The sequence below is a fragment of the Patagioenas fasciata genome, chromosome Z, assembly GCF_037038585.1.
Source record: "Patagioenas fasciata isolate bPatFas1 chromosome Z, bPatFas1.hap1, whole genome shotgun sequence".
NCBI classification, from domain to species: Eukaryota; Metazoa; Chordata; class Aves; order Columbiformes; family Columbidae; genus Patagioenas; species Patagioenas fasciata.
Window position 1 is genome coordinate 39985426 of NC_092560.1, and position 24338 is coordinate 40009763.

Here is a 24338-nt window from a genome sequence, read left to right on the forward strand (position 1 = left end):
ATGGAGGGAGCACGGTGAGTTATCCTCTGCAGCATCTCCAACTTAGTGGAACTGCTTCCCTCAGTGTTGTTGTTTGGTTCCACTTGCAAGGTCTCCTACCTGTTTTGCAAGAGAACCTGGGAGGGTGGAGTGGTCGCAGTAGGAACCCTCCTCCTTCAGTGCCAGGCAAGAACTTGCTCCCATGTCCCCCCATTCCTCAAGTCAGTGCATTCCACATCCAGAGCCTGATGTCTGTTGGACAGAGGCACCTGGGAAGGTGGGGTGGGCAATGGGGTATTTCTCCTGCCCCGCCAAGTGTGGGTTTTCTTCCATTCATCCCTTTGCCTTGACCTGCCTCCTTCAGTCAGGCGGGGGAAGGATACAGGAATCCCTTAATCTCTTCTTCTTGCTGGTGGTCTTACCAGAGCTTGATCCCAGCAGTTGATTTCTTTTTCCAGCTCCCTGATACTTCTCAACCTTTCCACCTCCTCTCTCAGCTCTACTACCAGGCTGAGCAGGTCATCCACCTGCTCAAACCTCACGCAATTGTTTTCTTTGTTGCCACTCTGTATCAGTGAAAGGCTCTGGCATTCTCTGCAGCCTGAGGTTTGGGTGGCTGCACACTCCCGTGGCAGCTCTGAGTTTCCACCTCCTTGCTGTTGAGTGCGGAGTACTTGCCTTTGCTCCGAGAGATACCATAGTCAGCTCCTTCTGCAAGGGCGGCACCAACTAGGTGAGGTGAATCATTCAAGCTTGCTGAGTTTCCTTTCCCTGCCTGCCTGCGCAAACTGCTGCACTAACTGCTTCATCCCTGTTCGCTGCCCCAGTTTGCTGCACTCCTGGTCCCCTGCGTTCCCTAGGAGGATGTGCTCCTTGCTCATCACTGACTAAGAGAGCTGCTTTTGAAAGCAGCTTCTTTACAAAATTTCTTGTGAAACTGGCTGAGGGTTGGAAGTAAAGAACAAAACAACAAAAAAAGCGCCTGTGGCAGGATGCAAACCCCCCTCTGTCCCCCTCCCTCCTTCAATATGGAAGGAGTAGGCACATCTCCCTCTCTGTCTGCTACTTGAGGCTAACAGCTTCTTTTTTTGGCCCCAGAGCACCTTGGCCAGGGCCATTGGGAGAAGGGAGTGCCGAGGTGCCAGTGAGCCGCTGGGCACCTGTGCCCAGTGTGAGGGATGTTTGGAGGCTTCAGGGGCACCCCACAGCCAGTGTGGGGGTGCAGAGAAGCTTCTGGAATGCCTACAGTCAGGTCAGATCAGCCTATAAAAAATGGGATTCTCATCGAGACTCTGCCCATTGTCTCGGGTCTCTTGGAGCATGAGCAAGATGCTGCTGTCGAGAGCCCCCCGGGGATGGAGACTCCTCTTGCCTTACCGCCACGGGTGTGAGTAAAATTTCTCCTCGCAGGATTGCGAGTGTATTTGTACTTTCAGTGCACATATGCACGTGTTACTTTCCGTGCTCAATATAAGCACATTAATTAATCCTCGCATAATCGCAGGTGTATTTTCCTCCCGTGCTTCCACATAAGCACGTGTAACTTTCCGTGCACATTTGCACGCGTACTTTCCATGCTTAATACAAGCACGTGTACTTTCCGTGGACATTTGCACTTGTAACTTTCTGTGCTCAATACGAGCACGTGTATAAATTATTTCCTCATAAAATCACGAGTGTATTTTCCTCCTGTGCTTCCACATAAACACGTGTAATATTCCATGCACATTTGCACATGCAAGTAAATTAACCCTCGCAGAATTGCGAGTGTATTATAAATTTATCCTCGCAGAATCACAAGTGTACTAACTTTCCGTACTCACTACGAGTATGTGTATCTCTTTAAATATAATCCTGCACTGTGTTCCGGCAAGTGTGTACTCCTCCTGGACTCAGAAATGGCACCGGCATTGTTTTGATGAAGCCATGTTCATGCACTCTGTGGACCGCCTGTTGTATTAGTTGCTGCCCCTTAATAATTTTCCTCAGGTGATATCTGAACCTGTATTTAAGTCACTTTTGGAGTGCTAAAACGCTTTTTCTCACCGGTTTAATAAAAGTTGTTTTGGACCCTGTTGTCCCTTAAGCTAACCTCAGGGTGCCTCCGTGACAGCGCCATTTCCAAATGATTCAGAATCTTAGGCTTGAAGTTAAGCTCTTTAAAATGCATAAAGCTTTTGTCAGGGAAGCAGGACTCACTTATTTTAGCTAATGGGCTTGTTATGCTTCCTGATACCAAAAGTAATGTATGCGTTTGAAGAGTTGCATATCAAGCAACTAGGATCGTCTTTGTAGTGGTCAGTGCTGCAGTACAGGCAGTGCTTTCAGAACCACTGACTCGTGACTTCTGAAAGTTTGTGGATGTACATGTAAAAGGGCAAATTTCTGTCCTCTGTTCCATACAGAGGAAATTCACCTCACCCTCTCCATGCCCAGAGATGGCACCAGTGTCATGAAATGTCCTGCCAACAAGAGTTAAGAGAGGGGCTGAAACTGTTCAATGCTGTTTCTCCATTTGACATAAGGGTTCCATTAGATCAGTAAACATAATTTACAGCATATGAATGTGTAATAGAAAGGAAGGTTTTGCATTTGGAAGAATAGTTTGCTACTTTCACAGGACTGCCATATACTATTGAGTAACCCACATTTTCAGTTGTGGTGATGAGCATTCAGAATGGATCCAGTCGTTCTACACGCTAGAGTTTTCAGTCAATGCGATGCACAAGGTAGTCACTGCTACGAAGTAGCAGCTAGTATGGCATAAAAAATTAGAAGTTAATCTCTGAAAATAAACCTCCCAAACTATTACTAGTATAACAAGATGTTGCATTGCAGTTATGTGAGGAGATGTTGGAACATCTATTTCAAGGAATGAAAGCATATATAACAGATCAGACTTTATTCCAAACACTTCCACAGCATTTTTAATTGACACTTTGGGTAAGATTTGCAGAAGGACTTGACAGGGGTCTATTCTTTTTTCACTTGAAAAATCAATGGAGATTTTACCATTTACTTTAGTCAAAAGGCTTTTCAAACATCTTTTTTTCTGTTGTTACGTTATCCCTAAATCAGCTAAATTTCTTGCCTCACATATCTGTGTTGATGGCAGCTATGGTGCCATACCAGAGCACCTTAAATTCCAATTATTTTAAAAACTGTTCAACTTCCACTTACCTTACTGGAGCTTGAAAACTGAAACTGTCAAAACTGCCTCGGATACTGATGCCATTTTGACACCACATTAGCTCATGGTTTAAGATCTAGTAGCAGGCTTTGGAGACGATTCCTGCTTCAACAGAGTTATGCCAAGATCCTAGCCTCCATCCCATTTTTCAAAACCTTCAAAAGAGGAGGTGATCAAGTGTGGAGAGCTTTTTGGAAGAAAGAGGACATAAACTGTATGCTATGAACAAGCCAGAGCTTGATATAACTGGAGTGTAGGCCAGGGCCTACACGGAAGGTTATCTAAAGACACCAAAGACGGAACAGAAATCGCTTAAGTAAACAGGAGCTGGACGCAGGAGGGGCGCTGTCGTCACTGCGCATGAACAGCTCGTGAACAGTACCCTGCAGCTAATCACCATAGGGGGAGGGATGTGTGACTGCAGAAAGTAGCCAATCATAGCTTGTGCTTTGTCGCATGACCACTAAGTAAGAGTATATATGTGTTGTTAAAACATACATTAAAGGACATTGATATTAAACTCATATTGAGCTCGTGTCTCCGTCCGCTCTGGGTTGCCCGTCGCACTCAAAGAGACTTAGCGTGCCAAATTCTTCATTCTCCACAATCAAGTATATTAGAACTGAATACTAAAGATACACAAGCTACTATGTATGTGCCTGCCAAACACTTGTTCTTTTGCAAATGCACAAAATCTTTTGAATCTGATCTTTAGAAACCACCACTATTTCTTCTGAGTCTTTGGTACATTTTAATCGAGTTCCCTTTAACAAGAGTTAGGCTCTAAATATGTTGCTTTGCAAGTCCTAGGAGAGTAACTGCAAAATAATTCTGTGCTGTCTAAATACACTGAAGACTTTCCTGTTTTTTTTTGTTTGTTTGTTTGTTTTTTTGTTGTTTTTTTTGTTTTGTTTTGTTTTGTTTGTTTTTGTTTTTAATGAAGACTACTGTATATAAGGGAACAGGGAAATCATAGGACTGGGAGGGGAAGGAATAAGAAATCAATTCAGTAAAAAATCTTTGTTTTGATCTTTCTGAGAGATTCCTTTAGCCTTAAGTTGCACCTTGTTTTCTGTGTTCTTAAGTAACTCTAGTCTTCAGAAATGAATTTTCTTGATTTGGAGAGTGTTGTGTTATTGCTTTCCACATGGACTTAAATGTTATCATGCCAACTGTTTGTCTCCTTTAATGTGGCTCTGAAATATGCATTATTATCACTATTATGTTTGGAAGAGCCTCTTTAAAAAAGTTAGAATCACAATTAAGAAGAAATGTGGTTTTTATTTTGACAATAGATAAAACCGTAAGTACATATTTACCCATGTGACTGATTGTTAGCCTCAAAACCAAAATACACTGTTTCTGTAGGATTATGTTTAGCTCTTAACATGTGTTACTATGGAAACAGTAGCCACACTTGTCTGTTCCTCTTGGGCAATTTCAAATCCCTTCAACTCATGGACTCTCATAAACTTAAAGGCAAGTTAGCCGACTTAATCTCTAAATAATTGAAATCCCAAGACAGCTAGACTGTTTTTTACTTACTACTACAGTAACTGTGGTGTCTGACACCGACATTATGGTTGGTTTGCCTCTAAATTGTTTCGGGCAAACATAACTATCTATAATTTGATTAATTTTATTAGATATTTCTTTGGCATCTGGCAGTGGACTACTACTTTTCATTCTTGGAAGGATGGTGATGAACTACCTGGACACCTATAGAATTTTCTACCTGTTTTTCAAAAAAGAATTGTCTTGTACAGTTCTTTTAGAAACCGTGGATCATCTCTTCCTGTGTACCTGTAAAGAATAATGCTATAGTGTACAAACCAACTCTCTCAACTGTACGGAGCTAAAAGCTTCCTTCAAATATGCATTTCTCTTAGATAGCCATTTAAGGTTACCATAAGAAACAGTAAAATATGGAGTAGGGGAGAACAGCATACAACCAAGTGGAAATATTTTTTGTCTAAGCAAAGATAATGGAAAAAATATTTTGAGTTTGTAGACTGCTGATTGCCTAGCACCTTCACATGAAACAGCACTGCCTTATTTGCTAACTCTTAAGAAATTTTTATTAATTTCCAGGTATAAAAATCTAATTAAGCTCAAGTTATCATCAATAGTAGAGCTCAGTCATTTAAAGGTGGCAGGGAATATTATGGGGATATTGTAGTTGTCTTAAAAATAATTCCTAAATCTGGGTGTTAATAACTTAGACTGATAAAAAGGCAAAAAGAGGAAGGCATGTCAGAGAAGGAGTTCAACTCCAGGAGACTTTCCAATTAGACTTGGATTTAAAGGTACCCAGGGGTGTTTCTAATCAGAACACGTTCAGGTTGCCCTCTGTTTCCAGTGATATGGTTTGAAGCCCAAACCCAATTATTTTATTTCCTCATTCTGTTACTTCATCATTTATTTTCTCCCCAGGATGATATGCCTCATATTCCTTTATGAACTCAACAGGAGCTCTGAGGGTAGATCTTCAAATGATGTAAATTTATCTGCATCGTCTCATTACACCTCATTAAAGAGCAGGCCTACTCCTGTCTGACCTCACACTTTTTCCAGACAGAGACTACTTGATGCGACTTAACTTAGCTTCGTTTTAGTTGGTGTTTTTTTCAAGATAGGCAGTTACTGTAACTTAACAGTGTTTTCTAGGAGACACTATCTCTGGTGAAAACCATATTTAATCCCAGAAGGACATTCATACAGAATCAGATGAACCTCGCATGCTATTATTAGTTGCTAAAGAAGCTTGGCATTTTTGATTCCTGAGGAAAAGAGAAATACGCCAACTGATTTCCCACCAAAATGGCAAAAGCATTTCCATGTAAGTCATGATCTCCCTCAAGCATTTTTGAACTGCAAAGTAAGCATTTGGGCATTGTTATTAGCATAATCAACAAAATTACATTGCCTTCTAAAATCAGATTCTTGCAAAGCATACCCCTTCCCTAGGGTAGGTTACTACAGTCTTCAGCTTGGTGATCCGTTACTGTCCCAAGGCAGCATAGGCGAAATTAAGGGATATGACTAACTACTGTGGTGACCTAAACACAGAGCAATAAATCAGACATGCCTTGGCTGTCTGTTTTCTACTTTTTCTTATGTTCATTTCTCTGTTTTATCCTTTCATGCCTACTGGCACTCTGTGTTTGAGGGTCAGGGATGTTTCAGAATAAGAGAGATACCACATAGTGTTTATATGCCTGGTTCCTTTACTCTTTTAATGTCGTTTTAAGATGATACTTGATGTATGTCTTATCTGCCCACTCTGAAGACAGTTTCACTCCACATCCATTTTTGAAGGTCTTAAGCACATGCTAAGAGGCGTAGCTGAAGCTTCAAGGCAGGGAAAGACCTGGACTACTTTCTGCACCCTGCCTTGAGACCTATCTTTGTTACCTTTGTTTTGTGTAGACCAGAAATTGAACAAAGCTCAGCTGCTGCAACTTAGATCATCACCAGTTCTCTTGAGCTGGTCTTTTCCTGAATCGCAGTACTAATGATTTTGAGAAGGAATTACTCAGAGTTTAGCTGTAGGTTCACTCTGCCTTAAACATTTAAAAGTTTGTTTGTTTCTTTGTTTGTTTGTTTTTCCTGGTTATAACAGACTTGGAATTGTATTTTGAGAAAAAGTAAGCATGTTGGGAAAAAAAAAAAAGAAAAATAATGTACATCACATGTAATAATAGAAAAATAATTTACATCACATAGAGGAATAAAAGGAGAATCTCCATCCCCTGATGGATGCAGAGGGAAACATAATGACAGAAGATGAGGAAAAGGCTGAAGTACTAAATGCCTTCTTTGCCTCAGTCTTTAATAGTCAGAACAGTTGTGCTCCAGGTTCCCAGACCCTGCGCCAGAAGACAGGAACAGGGAGCAGAACGAAGCCCAAATAGTCCAAGGGGAAATGATGAGTGATCTGCTACACCACATGTACACCCACAGGTCTATGGGGACAGATGTGATCCACCCAAAAGGGTGCTGAGGGAGGTAGTGGAAGTGATCACTAAAGCCACTTTCCATTATCCATCTGTTGGCTAACTGGGGATGTCCTAGTTGACTGGAAGCTGCTAACATGATGCCCATCTACAAGAAGGGACAAAGGAGGATCTGTGGAACTACAGACCTGTCAGTCTAACCTCAGTGCCGGGGAAGGTCATGGAGCAGATCATCCTAAGGGACATGACACAGCACATACAAGAGAACTACATGATCGGGCCCAGTCAACATGGGTTTATGGAAGGCAGGTCCTCTTTTACCAACCTGATCTCCTTCTACGATAAGGTGACCCACCTAGTAGATGAGGGAAAGGCCGTGGGTGTACTTAGACTTTAGTAAAGCCTTTGACACCGTATCCCACAGCATTCTCCTGGAGAAGATGGCAGCTCATGGCTTGGACAGTTGTACTCTTCCATGGGTAAAGACCTGACTGGAGGGTTGGGGCGAAAGAGTTGTGGTAAATGGAGTCAAATCCAGTTGGAGGCCAGTCACAAGTGTGGTTTCCCCAGGGCTCAGTACTGGGGCCATTTCTGTTTAATCTCCTTAACAATGATCTGGATGAGGGGATTGAATGCACCCTTAGGAAGTCTGCAGATGACACCAAATAGGGTGGGAGTGTTGACCTGCTGAAGGGTAGGAAGGGCATACAGAGGAGTCTGGACTGGCTGGATTGTTGGGCTGAGGCCAATTGTGTGAGGTTCAACAAGCTCAAGTGCTGGGTCCTGCATTTGGGTCACAACAACCCCAGGTAGCACTACAGGCTCAGTGTAAAGTGGCTGGAAAGATACCTGGCTGAAAAGGATCTGGGGGTGTTGATTGACAGTCAGCTGAATTTGAGCCAGCAGTGTGCTCAGGTGGCCTAAAAGGCCAAGAGCATCCTGGCTTGTACCAGAAATAGTGTGGCCAGCAGGACTAAAGAAGTGATTGTGCCACTGTACTTGGACCTGGTGAGGCCCCCTCTTGAATCCTGTGCTCAGTTTTGGGCCCTTCATCATACGAAGGACATTGAGGTACTAGAGAGAATGCAGAGGCGGACGATGAAGCTGAGGGGCCTGGAGCACAAGTCTGGTGAGGAGCAGTTGAGGGAGCTGTGGCTGTTTAGCCTGGAGAAAAGGAGGCTGAGGGGAGACCTTATTGCTGTCTACAGCTACCTGAAAGGAGGTTGTAGCGTGGAGGGTATTGGTCTCTTCTCCCAAGTAGCAAGTGATAGGACAAGAGGAAATGGCTTCACATTGCACAAGGGAATGTTTAGATTGGATATTAGGAAAAAATTCGTAACGGAAAGGGTTGTCAGGCTTTGAAACAGGCTGCCCAGGGAAGTGGTGGAGTCACCATCCATGAAGGTCTCTAAAAGGTGTTTAGACAAGGTTCTTGGGAACATGGTTTAGTGCTAGAGTTAGGTTATGGCTGGACTTGTTGATCCTGAGGGTCTCTTCCAACCAGGATGATTCTATGATTCTAGGATACTGAGGTAGCATAAATCTATATCTGTAACTATTTACAGTCAGAGCAACAGTTGATCAAGTGGTTCAGCTCTGGTTTATAAATGTGCAGGTGTTTCCAGATAAATTGCAGGCAAGGGCCTATGTTTTCTCCTCGGTTTCCTACTGTTTATATAAAAAGGAGAAAGAAGGAAGAACTCAAGTTTGGCAGATGCTGCAGGGAAGTGAAAAGGTATGAACAAAGAGAGATTCAGCAACAGCAGCCACAATTGTATCACTGCCGCTAGGCTTCATACAAGGCTCCCCATATAAGCTATTTGTGTCCAGGATTTATATTTCAGCTGTAAATTATACTGGAGCAGGAATAACGATACCTCAGGGTTGTAGTGGGTTTGTGTCCTCAATGTTCTTCCTTTTTTTTTTTTAATGAGAGAAGTATACGGATAATAATACATGCTTTGAGAAAATGCATTTGTTAAAATCCAGATGCTGCATTTGTTTGCAAATGTATAGTCTTTTATTTTAAGAGCCGATTGACAGCTGGTTGTGGTGTGAGTGAGAGTCACCTGGGTGTAAGCTGTGAGGAACGGCAGACTGTGGCACAGAGCTGGCCTGAGCCACGGAGTTGCTGAGGTTGGAAGGGACCTCTTAAGATTGACCAGTCCAACACCCCTGTTGGAACTGGTCTTCTTCAGTTTAGGTACAAGGCATTATGCATTCAACAGTGTTCTGTAACAAAATACTCTATAGCAGCTTCTGGAATATCTTTGTTAAAGAATTGGAAGAGAAACAAACAGATAACAAAACAAGTTTAAGTAAACCATTTACACTCCTCCCAGTCCTGTGAAACTAACACCTTGCACCACGTAGCAAGTAGTCCAGGGAGTGTTTTTAGCCACCATTTGAAGAATTAATGTTATTTTTGAAGATGCTTTTAGAGATGCAGTAGTGGGATACGAAATCATATTCTCAGATGCTATTTTAAACTCCTCAAGAAGAGAACACTCAGGACTTGACAGGAGTCATGAGAAGAATTAGTAATTTACCTTGAAAACTGAGTCATACACTGCATTGATTTTCAGTTCTCTGATAGTTGACAGTCGTGTTGCAACCTTTCACAAAGTCTAGTATGTGGAACATTTCGTCACTGATTCTGCTACACTTGGTCTATAGCACAGGTAAATCTCTGTCTTCTGGGCAAGGTTATTTACAGAAGGTTTTTTCATCACAGTGAGCTTCTAGAAGTCCTGAAACCTCAAGCCAAAGAGCTGTGGGAGGTAGTAATTGCATCTCAATTGTATGTGGAGCTAGTGCAGAACAGAGACAAGCCTCAGTGACATATTTTGGGTTGCCAGCTGTATTTAAACCAAGGCCTTTTCTTACTGAACCACCCAAAAGAATGTTAGCAAGGCCAACTGTATACATGTATATTCAATAGTCTGAAGTTTTAAGATTAAAATTGCATTTGTGGACTGATATGATCTATGTTTAAGTCAGAAAGAAAGCTTGAGACTGCGTTTACCCATAGTTTGACTTAAATCCTCTCTAGGCAGAAATGAAACCTGTGGTGTTCATGTGCTGGTTGCTGAGAAATTGTTGTCTTAATGTTTCCTATCTGTGAAGCCAAGTGCTAAGTATGTTTGAAGCCTTACCAAACAATCAAAGTACATTGAAATGCTTTTATTTAAAAATTACATTAGGAACATGGTGAGTGAAAATTGATTTCCAGTCTAAGGAACAAGAATGTCTTCTTCTATCCCTTTTTATCATCTGCACTTCTCTTTAACAAGTCCAGCTCCTGGAGTCTGTTACTATATCTCCCTGGTTTTATTTCCTTCTTTTTCAAAAAAGTTCTGTCCATATCTTTTGGGAGAAAATCTTGTCAGCTTAACAATATGCACCTTAAACTCTCTGTGTTCAGGAAAGCAAAATGAATACATCCCACTAGGTACTGCAGTGCCTTCAAATATTATTCTGATTACTGTTTGTGTTAGCCTGCCTTGACAGCCCTGAGCCACGGAAGATGAAACTGTGCCTGTGGATGGCTTAGGAGAGGGAAGTCTGACTGCAGCATGCAGCACAGAGGCACAGTGACTTCTCAGAACATGGGCAGGTTTGAAAGACACTAAAGAGACATTTGCTATAGTGAAACAAATCTGCCTAATTATATTTTAATTCAGCAAATTGAGCAGTGTTTTAAGCAAACTACTTGATGCAAGACAGAATCTCTCTATGCTCTCCTTTCCCAAGGATTTAAAGAGAGCCTGCTGCTGTTTTTCATCTTGTGTTTCCACCTCCTTGTGCAGTTTCTAACATTTTTTGCTGTTCATCTCTTTTCCATGCTCTTCTCTGCTTTCTCAAATCCCATCACTGAAATGCTGACTTTCACTCATGTCTTCCCATGGAGATCCTGCTATGCAGATGTCTTCTTCTCAAGCTCTCTTACTTGTATAACACATTTCAGGCCTTATCATGTGCCCCGTTCCACCAAGGGCCTTAAAACAGGTCACTCTAAGAAACCAAGTTTACCTGTTGGCAACAGTGACCCTTCAAAATGGACAACAGAATTACCATTATTTATTAACTGGTACTAAACCTTGGTAAACTTCCTGAGTCATGCGATTTAACAAAAGAGGTAAGAAATTAATTTCACTGCTTAGTCTTGGGAAATACAGTGTGACTCTTCAAGGCTGCTGTCTGCAGAAGCTCAGGATTTGGTCTGACCTGGTGTGTGAACTTCTGCTCACACCTTGCCATGTGCAAATTAAGGTAGTGAAGTGCCTGCACATGAGGCACAGGTGGCACAGATGAACTAGAGATATATCTTTACAAAACAGTCCCTGACCTCCTCCACATCAGCCTTATACAGTCAATCCCAAAACTTTTCCTATGGCTTCTCTCGTTACATTATTTGTCGAACACATTTTGGGTGAAAACAAAATGAAACAAAACATGCAAACAAACAAACAAAAAACCAAACCAAAGCAAAAGAGCTGGACACTGGTGTTCATTTTCTGGAGATGAAAAAAACAAAACCAAACCAACCAAACAAAAACGTACCAAAACATACCAGAACGTTACAATAGCAACCAAGCGGTGGTATTGCCTATTACTGTGAGAACCTCACACAAATAGATACAGTAAACAATTTAAAAATAAATGTATTCATCAGAACAAACAGCGAATGAGAAGGTTTTTTTTTTTAATTAACATAATCAGAAATAATTTTCACATTTAGAAAACAAACAGAAAAACAAATGGGGAAATTTTGTCTTGAAAACTGCAGAGTCTTGTTTTGGAAAGTGTCTGTGTAATTCACTCTTACTTTTTGTACTAAAATAATATTCTGTGAGGGTCAATACTATATTTCCTGGACTTGTAATGTTAATGATGATGATGATGATGATGATGATGATAATAATAATAATAATAATAATAATAATAATAATAATAATAATAATAATAACAGCATCATCATTATCATCATCTTCCAAACAGTTTAGCAAAGCTTTTCTCTGTTATCCTTGGGGTTCTGACATGATGGGTTTTTAGGGTAAATCCAAATAACTCAAACTAGCAGAGGTTGTTTGTAAAAATGTTGCTTATTAATACAGATTGTTTTTGATCAGTATATCTAGATTTTTGCTTTATCATTGCCAAACTCTAACCATAAGAAAATTTACATTATATGCTTTTATTAAAAAAAAAAAAATCAAAACATTATTTGACTCAGCTACTGAAAGCAACAGGCAAGGATGTACTCTGAGTTATATCCCAAACTGTGGTTGGTGGGAAGGTTGATGAATCAACTGCAGAAAGTGCTTGCTGATAAAGTCTCTCCAAGCAACCTTTACATTTACTAGCACTGAAGACAAAATATAGGACTACCCAATTGCTTTGATTTAGAATGTATTTTCTGTGTTACATATTTACTTTGTTAATACTGTGAGAACTAAATTTGCATGGGCACTTTGAGATCCTCTGATGAAATCTTTGTTGTTCTCCTTGCAATAGTCACCAGGCAGTAATGTTGGCCTTATTTGATATGAAAATATTTCATAGTCTTTCCAAGAATATTATGTTTCTTTTTGTGCCTTACAGGATTCTCTTGTTTTGTCCAGGTGTAAAGCACTGAAAATAGCAAAAGACGTTTTAAAATGGTAGATTATTAGTTAACAAACCTATGTAGCTGCTAGAGGTTCATTGCAGAGGCACTCAGCTTTATCCACTCAGTTACCCAATTGGGATGTATACTACAGATAAATATGTCTTGTCAAAAACCATCCTTTCTCCATATTACTGATTTGCTGTCCCGTACGGTAGACGGAACTGCTAGCAGGGTAGCAACAGAAGGTTGAATATTTTCCCCCATGTGCTTCTTTGTGTTGTTTTCAGATTGTATTTTGTGATCTCATGTGTGCAACACCTGGGTTATTGGAGAAACTCCCTGCAGAACACTTACTACAGTTGTATTTCCCCTTCTGCAGTGTGAGCACGTCTCTGGGGAAAGAGCATGACATCAGTTTCAGCTTGCTGAAGTGAAAGCCTTGCTCCTTCAGAAGATAGGGGGTCAGCCATCTGCCACTGCAGGCTCCTCAGTTTTATGCTGGTATATACTGTTCTTCTCCTCCAGCCTGGATTCCAGTAAGTTCTTTTTCATGTGTTTAGGTATTTTAGCCATGAACCTAAACCACAAGGATTTCCTTAGTGTGCATTCTTTGGCCTACAGATCCTGAATGTCATAACAGTGCTATTTGATATCTACTTTTCTCCAATGGACAGAGGATGCTGGAGAGAGAAGGGATTGTGTGAACTGGCTGTGAAAGGTTCTAATCAATGCAATCAGTTTTTTCAAGTTCATTTTTTGCTAAAACTTTTTGTTCTGTACCAATTGTGACCCATTCATTGGTTGATAGGCTTTGAGGAAAGCCATTAAACACCCATGAATTAGTGGCATTAGTGATTTTATACACATTAATGGACAACTTACATCAAGGTGTTTCAGCTTGCTGTAAACTTTTTTCCTGACAACATGGCAGTGCTGGCTGTGGCAGAGAATCATGAAGAAGCTTTGATCCCTGGAGGAGAATGTCATGACGCCTTGTTGAGTTGAAGGAGTTGCCATGGAGTGCTGCAGTCCCAGCTGTCTAGCTAGATCTCTAGAGGCTGTTTCTCAGTCCTGCGTGCTCTCAAGTTTTAGAAGCACACACACTAGCCCTGGTTTCCCTAGCAAGGCTGTGAAGTGTAGGCATCTTTCTAGTGATAGCTGAGTTGTCACAAAGATATGCTTTTTTTAGTTCTCAAGTCATTTATACTTACATCAAAGGCTCAACAAACCTTTGTGTACCATCAGTGAAAACATATACTCTGCACAGGCTTCTGGGCTATAAGTCTGATGAGCTATTAAAAACAAACAAACAAACAAATTTAGGCAGATAGCATCTAGACCTTCAGACACTTTGTATTTCAGACTTTCACATAAGACCAATGCACAGAGGTTGACCAAAATCCTCTTTGTTCTACTGAACACATAGTTACTGTAAACCTGTTTTCTTTTACATGTACACTGGATCTGTAACACAGCTATAAAAACATATATATAAGCTGAAACACACAAATGAGAGAAGAAGGCAGGGTGGGTATGAACATATGAGACAGCTTTACAATCTCTGCTTTTTATATCTTGAAAATCATCCTGAATATTTTATGTTCCACATGAGGAGACACATTTTGCCCAGGCTTACATATACACTTTTACTGGACTTACTTGGGATGTAAGCTGTCCAAATCAGATCTTGCATCGCAAAATCATTTTTGCCACAGTACATTTAGCAGGTGCCCTTTCCTTTACTTAACCATCCTGATGAGTGCTCAGGATTACTAAGGACAGCTTAGTTTAAGAAGCATTCCACTTGTTTTTTCTCTAGATAAGTATCAAAACTTCTTTTATGGTCTTTTTAGAAAGAAATCAGAAGAACATTAGAAAGTATACACTACTGTAATTCAGTCAGGAATGCTTCTCTGCAGGGACTTTGGAGTCAGGTCTTCACACTGATTTTGGGGGTGAATACTTTTCCATGATAATCGTTCCATGGCCATTTTGAAGTCTATGCATGAGTAGATTCTGGATTTGCTACAAGAGCTTGCAAATAGGAGTGGAATAAGACAAAGTGACCTACTCCGTCCTGCTCTTTGTGAGCTGACTATAGCTCCCACAGCACCTGGCCCATTTTTACTAGAGCTATGAATGGCTGATCTGTAAATGAAAGGGTCAATAATTATGTTTTAAAATAAAGCATACTTGTTCTTCTATCTCTCCTCTATCTCAGATCTGGCCACAGTACATGTTTGACACTCAGGCTGCCTGATGTCATCAACCCCAGCTCCCATGTCCCTCTGCTATGATGATGTCCATGCAAATATGCTCCAAACAGTCCATAGCAGGAAAGCATGTGTTCATATCCATGTTACCTGGTGAGTTGTAGACATGTATGAGGGAACTTTTTGCAACTTGAAATTTGCTGGCTTACAGCTAGCAAGTCTTCTTCCAGATTTCTCAAAATTAGTGTCAAATAATGGGACTTAATCTGGAATTTTTTCCCACCTTTGTATTTCGGGATGCTATTTTAAAATCTCCACAGATTCAGTCGAAATTGAAATTTAGAACGTCATTGTTTTGTTTATTATCCTCATAAGGAAGGGTTCTTTGGATTTTAGTGTAAAACTCCAACACAATAGACTTAGATGCTGCCAACAAAATGCAAGATAGTTGTTCCAAGGAAAGTAGCTGACTGTACAGAAGATCACAAAGATTTCAAAAAATACAGGAAGAAAAACTAAGAAAGCTGTTAAACTCCTCACTTGCCCACATCAGGGGGAAAAGCTGTTCACATTGGAAATAATGTAGAGAGAAAACCACATCCATGGCTCTGCCAAATGATATGTACACATCACAATGAAAGGTGTGACTCAAACTAGTTTATTTGCTGATGTTCTGGGGTGGGACTCAATGTGAATGAGGCTTTCCAGGTCCTGAACAGGTTTTATAGGATGTACACAGTTTACACTGCTGGAGCTAGTTCAAATTTTGCTCAGCATCTGTGATAATATCTTCCTCTGATGTCGACCTATTCTTACCCAGCGTAGAGCAAAAACTAACAAGAGCACATGACTGGAGAGTGTAGTAGAACTAGTGCAGATCCTGCCCACTATTTCCTAGAAAAGAGCTTAGGCCCTGGAAGAAGGTGCTTATATCAAAAACATTTACTGTTTTTGCAAGAAATGCATTGCACTTTAACTAGCAATGATGTGAATGTGATGCACTGTGATTGTATAATAGTATGGTATAAAATTCTGGCATGTGGTAAAATCTGCCGTGTGTCTTTAGCTGACATAAGAGGGAGAGAAGAGGAAGGAGATCCAGATCTCATGGGAAAAATGTTGCTATGACAATTTACACCAGCTAAGAATATACTCATGAATGTTTAAAAGCCAAGCTACTTAAAGCAATATTCCCATTGCAGGATAAAACTGAACAGTTCATTGCAAGTTCAGAAATTGGTAATTCTGTGGAAGGTACTTTGTCCTTGAGTTATGTCTCTACATTCAAAGAATTTAGTCTCTGCAGTGAGCAATGAACATTTAGAAATTGAAGTTGTGTAGAAAATCTATAGGTTTTGCATACATTTTCTACAGTGAATTGCATGTCACTGCATTTACAAAATTTTTTAACCATGTGAAATGCTGTCTGTATGCGGATCACTCCCCAAGACAATGATGCTGCTCAGAGAAGATAATCTTCCAGGGTGTTGAAAGACATGATGTGACTTTGTCAAACAGGTAAGCAAGGATACAACTGCACAAATCATTACGTCATGTCCAAACAAGAAGTGTGTGGGAATAGTTTTCAAAATGTCTTTGTTGTTATTTCTACATACAGTACCAGTGTCTGCAAAGTAGGCTGGAATTCCGGTTCCTAAATAATTTTTTTCAGTTGAAAACACAAATGAGGATGTGGCAGGTCACACATACACCTCCTCCTTGTTGCAACATTTCTTGTGCTTGGGTACTATGTGCTGATGGAGAAAGCACAGTCATTACTTTGTCTCTCTGATGTAGGAAAAACCAAGTATTTTGAAAGGCCAAGAGCAACATTTACATGGCCTAAATTCTAGTTCAAACCCTGTACCCTAGTGTTTCCTTGTGGCTGGACATAGGTTTTCAGTCCTTGGATTCATCAAGCATTCGAAGGTATCTACCTACCTCTGCTGAATGCCAGGAGCCAGCAGTACCATGCCAAGGAGTGCTACTCTAATTTGGGATCCCTACCGGTGTTTACATCATGAGACCCTGGAATTAACTGTGGGCTCTAACTTTTCAAAGCCTTGTTGAGGGCATGTGGGATTTCCCACCACCTTTTTCAAAAGACAGATCAAATCCCTAAGGCTGCTTCATTGACATTCATTCCCCTTATACCTTATATACCTTATATTTTTTATTAGCCAAACCAAGGCCATTTGAACTACACAAACATTCAGGTCCCAGGGGTCACAGGAAAAAGGCCTCAGGTCCCAGACACTAGCATATGGCCTGATGGAGATGCTTCTGATCAAGATAGTGAAATCATGTAAGTATGCCCAGGAAATTTTACTGGAGTTATTTACCATATTTGTGTGTTCTCTGAAATTTGTGTAAGAGGATGCAGTTATTGGAAGAGATGAAACTTTTCATTTTTGTCATGTTTGGGAGAAAGCATGTTCTAAAAAAATGGAGAAATACAGGTCAGAATTGAAAAAAGTGTGTCAAACTCAAAAGGCCCAACTGTTCTACTTGCTCATTGAACTGCTAGGCAAAATTCCCCAGACTTCATCTATAGGAAGACAGACTAGATTATTATAATAGTAATAAAGTTAGAAAAACCCATGAAGCACCATAACCAGAATAGTCTCTTTATTTTTATCCAGGTCAACACTCAGATGTTTTATTTTGACTTAATTTTCTTCTGCCTCTTTCAGATTAGTGTGTATAAAACTCAGCTTGTGGAAACTTGCTTTTACTTAGTTCACCCAGACTTTCAAATTATTGCGTATGTGTAAAAATTCAGAAGCAGCAAAATTATTTTTCTTGAAATATTTGGTATTTATCAGCAAACAATTTGAAAATAAGTTCACAGTCCTTGCACTTACATTTCTTTTAATGCAGCCAAAGAAAGAAATCTGATGTTATGTAATTTTTCTGATGTTCTTGATTTTAACTAAAAATCAACAAATCACTCAGGAAAATGAAAGCCTCGGTGCTTTGCTTACTTTCTTTTTTAAGAGGTATGTTATCAATTCTATGAAAGTTGATAACTTACCTTTTTCATTTTCTTTCAGCCTACTTTTCCCGTGCATTTATTACTGGGGGGAGTACTATCCTTAACAACATGTTAAAACCCACCCTGGTACACTATTTTGTTCTTACACATTATTTTTCTTCATGTGTTGTAAGGTCTACAGGCACTTGTCATGGCTCCCTGTCCCATTGGAGTAGAGCTCTGGTTATACATATGTTTATGCTTGTTGCCAAGAGCAGGTATGGTTTTGCTGAGGTAGCACTGTTGTTCTGAGTCCCCAGGTATTGTGTACTTTTCACACAGCCTTCCTGCACACTGCAAAGTCCCTGATGTGTTTTATGTAGCTCACCATCCTTTCTATAGATGCTTCCTTTATGCTCACTCATTTGGCAGGGTTTATCATTCCCTAAGGATAAATTGCAAAAGGGTGCTTAATGCTGTCAACATGTGGATCATCTGTCTGCCAAGCTGAAGGATGGTTGATCTAGCACAGTTTCCTAACCCACTAGTTTCTGCACAGTAGGATCAAAGAAATACATATCTTTTTCCAGTTCTTCAAAAAAACAAGGGAGATTAGAGGAGAGGAAAATAAGAAAATAATTCAGGAGGGTGGACACTTTTAGTAGAAATACATCTCAAAGCAGTGGTTAACTCTCATAGAAGCTTGTTGTCATGACAAAAACAATTATCCTTACCATCTGTTGGAGTGGCTGGTTGGGGATCTATCAGTGTAGGCACAATACGACCTTTTCTCATTGCAACCCATTTTATATCCACCTCTGATCACTACCACCTATGTCAGCGACTGCATTAAGAGGGTAACAATATACTATCAGTCTAAATGTCTATATACAAATCTTTGTGAGCAAGATGAAAACATTTTAAAGAAATGCAACTGGAGCTGGAATTTTCATTCCAAGAGAGAAAAGGCTGTTACAGAGTCAATCAATTCTCTATTACAAGGAATTATTAAAATGTTCATGTGTTTGTGATAAGGCTTTTGATGTGGAAAACCAAAATGTCAAAGGATTGGAGTGTATATGTTGGTGTCTGTGTTTTTTATGAATTTTTGTGAGTGTTGCGTATGGGTGCAACAAGTTTGTAAAGTAATAAGGCCAAATCTTACAAAATAGAGGAGAGAACATTGAGTTACTTATAGCACTATGAGGCTGTCACATGCTGGTACTTCAGAATTCTGTATTGAGATTTGTCACAAGCATCCTTGAATACTTGAATTACAAAGATTTTCTTTTATATTTGGGTTCCTAATAGTGGGGGTTGCATACCAGTCAGCTTGGAAAATAGGCTAAATATAAACATATCCTTTCAATGCCTGAATTGGAGCTATCATCCAGGGAAGCCAAGCATGTGGTCTTGGCTGTGCCAAAGCTAACGTGTGGTGCTCCTATAAGGGCACGGGTAGAACTAACAACTCTCAAAATAGGAAGCCTTGGAACTCTGTTTGAGGCTTGCATGTCTTTAGCGCAGTATTTTCTGTGACTTTATATTGCCTTTTAAAGTAGCAGAAAGGAATAACTGTAAATTATTAAAAAAACCAAATACTTAGAGTATTGTATTGTATTATTTTTTTTTTCTATTTTATACTGATGTTCTGAGGTAAGCAGCTGGCTACAAGCACCACAGGAACCCATGTCATACCTGCTGCTATTTGAGAAAACGTACTCAACAAAAGTATAAATAAAATGTAGTGCAGTCTCATTAAAACTGGACTCCATCAGCATCAGGCTATGAAAACAAAATATTAAAAATTATAATCTCAAAAGTTAAGCACCAACATAAGCACCTCCCAGTATGGGGAGGCAGGGCAGAGACCTGAATGCCCAGAGTATTTTGCTTGCAGGCTGGATTTCTTTTTCATTCCAAGCTTTATAAACTTACACTTATTTCTAAACAGGCTAAGATGTCAGAGCTCAGGTGGGCTGTTTCTGGTGGGCATACCTGTCCTGTCTTGGTGGCTTTACTTTGACATGTATTTTTGCATTGGTTTGCATTGATTACCAGTCCTGTTGAGTCTGATGGTGGAAGCCATGCCTGGTACTACTGCTGCTAATGCAGAGTTCAAGAAAGGCCTTCACTACGTAGTGTGCAGCAGTATATTTGCAATCCCAACCTGTCTGGATCCCTGGGATAAACCTGCAGGTGGGGACAATGGTACTGCAGCATTAAGAAAGTTGGGGTGAGTTTTGTTATATTTGCTTTTCAGGTGAAGTATGGAATTGCGTCTTTCTATACCAGGAAAAGGTAATGAGACAAAGAGCAAAATGACAGAAGCTGCAACAGCTGGATGAGAGTCTCAACAGTAGTTAGGGAGTGGAGGAGTGAGAAGAACCCATTACCCCTTGTCTTTTCCATGTGACTCATTCTAAGAAGGGGGTCTCCATCTTCTTTGTAGCCACACTTTAAATACTGGAACATGGTGATAAAGCCTTCCCTAAGCCTTCTTTTGTCAAGGATGAACAAACTCACTTCTATCAGCTTTTCCTCACATGGTGGCTTCCCAGGCATTTGATCATCTGTGTGGCCCTTCTCTGGACCCTCTCCAATCTGTCTGCATATTTTTTGCCTAGTGGGGACCAAAACTGAACATATTATTCCAGGTGTGGCCTGACAAGCACTGAGTAGAGTGGGATAATGACTTCTCTGTCTCTGCTGCTGATACCCTTGTTGATACATCCCAGCATCCTGTTGGCCTTCTTTGCTGCAGCAGCACTGTTTTCACTCATGTTGAGCTTGTCCACCAGGACTCCCGGGTCCCTTTCACAGAGCTGCTCTGCAGCTGGGTAGATCCTAGCTTGTGCTGCACTCCTGGGTTATGGTTTCCCAGGTGAAAGACCTTACATTTGTCTTTTTTGAACTTAAATCATGAACTGTTTTCTGCTTCTCCACGTAGATTTCTAAATGGGCACATCTCCATATTTTTGTTCAGTTTCCAGAGCTGCTATAATCTGCCACCTGGTGTAGATCATGAAAAATCAACTTTTAAGCATTTCCTGTTCAGAAAGTGCTGTTGATTTATGAAGTCAGAAAGTAAATTTTGGCTTTGTTACATACTTCGAAATGAGGATCTGTGGCTTTGGTTTGCTTCTGACACATACTGAGAATTACTTCAGTTTTCTTATTTCTGTGTTTAATAGAGATATAAATGTTGGTTGCTACCTCTTAATTATTAATGTTTTCATTCACAGTAAAATAGATTCAATAATGACTAAAACAAACAGCACTTACCACAGTTTGGTCCATGTTTCTGGAATAACCCAAAGGATTCAAAGGTAATCCTCTTGCCTTCTAGTGTTGTCCTACAGCAGTCCTTGCATCTCTCACTGACATTTGGCAAAATTGCTATAAACACAATGGATCTCTTACTTTTAGAATTGTCAAGAAAGGTCTCAGTTTTCTAAGTTAAAAATTCCTTTTTTCTTCTTCCTCCAATATGAGCAGAAGACGCTCATATCCAGCAAATGCATGGGCACAGGTAGCTTCTTTCAGGTAGAACTGATGGCCTCGGGTGGACCAGGGTTTTCAGTACAGCTATTTGAGAAGGAAGGCTTATGCAGGAGTTACTGCTGACCTACGACTCAGTCTTTTAGTCTGCTGCTCTTAGACAGTTTGCACACGTGCAAGTCCACATTATAGCTTGAGCACCTGTCTTTGTCTGAAATAAACAGGAGTTTATCCCAATGGCAGTCACATGCCTAAACACCATTTGAAGACCTAATTTTTGTACTTGTGATTGTTCCATTAAACTGGTGAACTATTCTGCCCTTTCTCCCTGTGTTGTTGTGAGATAGATGTGTGCCAATTTATGAGCAGACCTGGTACAAAACGTAGGATCAGAAGGCTTTTTTAACAGCTTTTTTAACAGAATGTTATTGTTTTTACTGTACTTGAAGACGAATAATCACGTAACAAAGTATGTTAGCACTGAAAGACTAAAACTGTAGTAATGGGAAATGTATATAGTCTTATTGCCATTTTTCTTAGATAATGTCATATTCATTCTCTGAAATATTCTCTAGAACTTTAGTTTGATTAGACTTACGTTTTTACATGATTTTATTTCTAAGAAAGCTGCAAATTAAGAACACTGGTCTTTCTTATCATTACCAGTATTTTTTTTCTGCCTTTTAAACCAGGTTGTTGCAAACCCTGTGACGACCTGCATAATAATGCAGGTCAGACATCACCACAATTACTCAATCCATGCAAATAACCCCTGTGGTGAATTAAATCTTGACTGTATTTAGCTGTCAGTCTTGCAGTTCTTACAGCTCTCCCACACTGTTACTGAATATAGAAGCAAGTGTGACTTTAAGAACAAAGTAGTGGTAATTTACCATTAAGTACCACTGTAGTGCTTACTAGATACTTACTAGTACTTATTAGTACTTCCCTTGAATAAAAACCTGTGGAGGATAGATTTGCCAGTGAATACCTGCCATTCGCTCATATGGCTTGCTGGCTAATATCTCAGGACAGCACGGGGAATGTCGCCGTTGTGGTCTCTGATATGTGCTCAGCATCTCCTCTTATTCACCAGATCAGCATGAACTCCTTATCTGACAGCCTGGTTACCAAATCATTATGGGGAAAATATTCCTATCATTGACTTATTTTTACCCTGCATTTGTTCTGTTAAAGTGGGAAGTGGAAAATATGCTAAGAAAAGAAAAGAAAAAGGTTGACACCAAGTTTATAAAATAAAATCAAGTAACAGGATTTTCTTGAAATTTTGATAAATTTGCCAGCCTTGAATAGAACTGTCATTTTCTTACAGAAATAATACTAGATACTAATACTAATAATTTCTCCAGTAATAATACTAGATGAATAGAATAAGCATAAATCACAGAGCGCTAGCAATCCAGCCAGAGCTTACTCAGCAATAAACATTGATTGTTGATTTAGTAATCATGGTCTGACTGTCAAAAACCCTTTCCCTCTTTTTCGATGCTTGTGAGTTTTCAGCTGACTGAAGATACCTGAAGCTAGTTGTGGAGCATTTTCCCTGAAATAATGTGCACCAACAATTTGATGCACTGAATGTCGAGTAGCACTCTTATCTGTGAGACTAAAATACCTGGAAAAATCATCTTTAAAAACTGATCAATTCTTTTACCTTCATGGTTAAAAAGATTGGTGTGATGTAAAACATCTGACTTGAGATGAGTTCCACATCAGCAGTAAGCTATTATATTTGTTTCCACTTTAAAATTGCTGAGAATTAGCTCTCTTTGTCAGGTTTCAGAAATGAACAGGTGATTTGGACCAGCTGGGTTGATAGGTTGAGGCAAATTGCATGAGGTTCAACAAGGCCAAGTGCCGGATCGTTCGCTTGGATCACAACAACCCCAGGCAGCGCTACAGGCTTGGAGAAGAGTGGCTGGAAAGCTGCCTGGTAGAAAAGGATCTGGGGGTGTTGATTGACAGCTGGCTGAATATGAGCCAGCAGTGTGCCCAGGTGGTCAAAAAGGCCAACGCCATCCTGGCTTGTATCAGGAATAGTGTGGCCAGCAGGACAAGAGAAGTGATCATGCCACTGTAATCCGCGCTGGTGAGGCCCCACCTTGAATCCTGTGTTCAGTTTTGAGCCCCTCACTACATCAAAGACATTGAGGTGCTGGAGAGAGTTCAGAGAAGGGCAATGAAGCTCGTGTAGGGTCTAGAGCACAAGTCTGATGAGGAGCAGTTGAGGGACCTGTGGCTGTTTAGCCTTGAGAAAAGGAGGCTAAGGGGAGACCTTATCACTGTCTACAACTACCTGAAAGGAGGTTGTAGCATGGAGCGTGTTGGTCTCTTCTCCCAAGTAGCAAGTGATGGGATGAGAGAAAATTAGCCAAAGTTGCAAGAGGGGAGGTTTAGAAAAATTTCTTCATAGAAAGGGTTGTCAGGCATTGGAACAGGCTGCTCAGAAAAGTGGTGGAGTCACCATCCCTGGAGGTACTTAGAAGGCGTTTAGACAAGGTTCTTAGGTTTGGTGGTGGACTTGGCAGTGTTAGATTGTGCTTGGACTTAAAGATGCTAAAGATCTTTTCCAACCAAAATGATTCTATGATTCTACAATTCTAAGTATGTGGAAAACAGACTGTATTTGGGATTCAAGATGAGAGCTAGAGTCATTGAAAAGGATGTTACTGAAGGATGCAATAGTGTGGGTAGCCTCCTGTTCATAGGACATCTGCTTTTAACTGTCATTGGTTACATCAAATTAAAGTAGCCTCCGCATTGTCTTGTATCCTTATAAGCAGCGATAAGGCCTCTCACTGACAGCTCCCTTAACGTATACCCTTCCTTCCTAAGTGGGTAACATTTCACAAATCCTTTTCTAGTGCTGCAAGTGCCTAAAGAGGAAAAACAG

General features: G+C 40.4%; 1 protein-coding gene across 5 annotated transcripts in view; it reads left to right on the top strand.

The window, feature by feature from the left end:
- NRG1 (neuregulin 1) overlaps positions 1–24338 on the top strand; it is a 473787-nt gene that overhangs the window by 71729 nt on the left and 377720 nt on the right. For 3 of the 5 annotated variants that reach the window (XM_071801980.1, XM_071801978.1, XM_071801983.1), the window contains exon 2: positions 13116–13272. The exons of the other annotated variants lie outside the window; for them this stretch is intronic. The gene's annotated coding sequence lies outside the window, so the exon portion shown is untranslated. The remainder of the gene's footprint in view (positions 1–13115; positions 13273–24338) is intronic. 5 annotated transcript variants of the gene reach the window in all.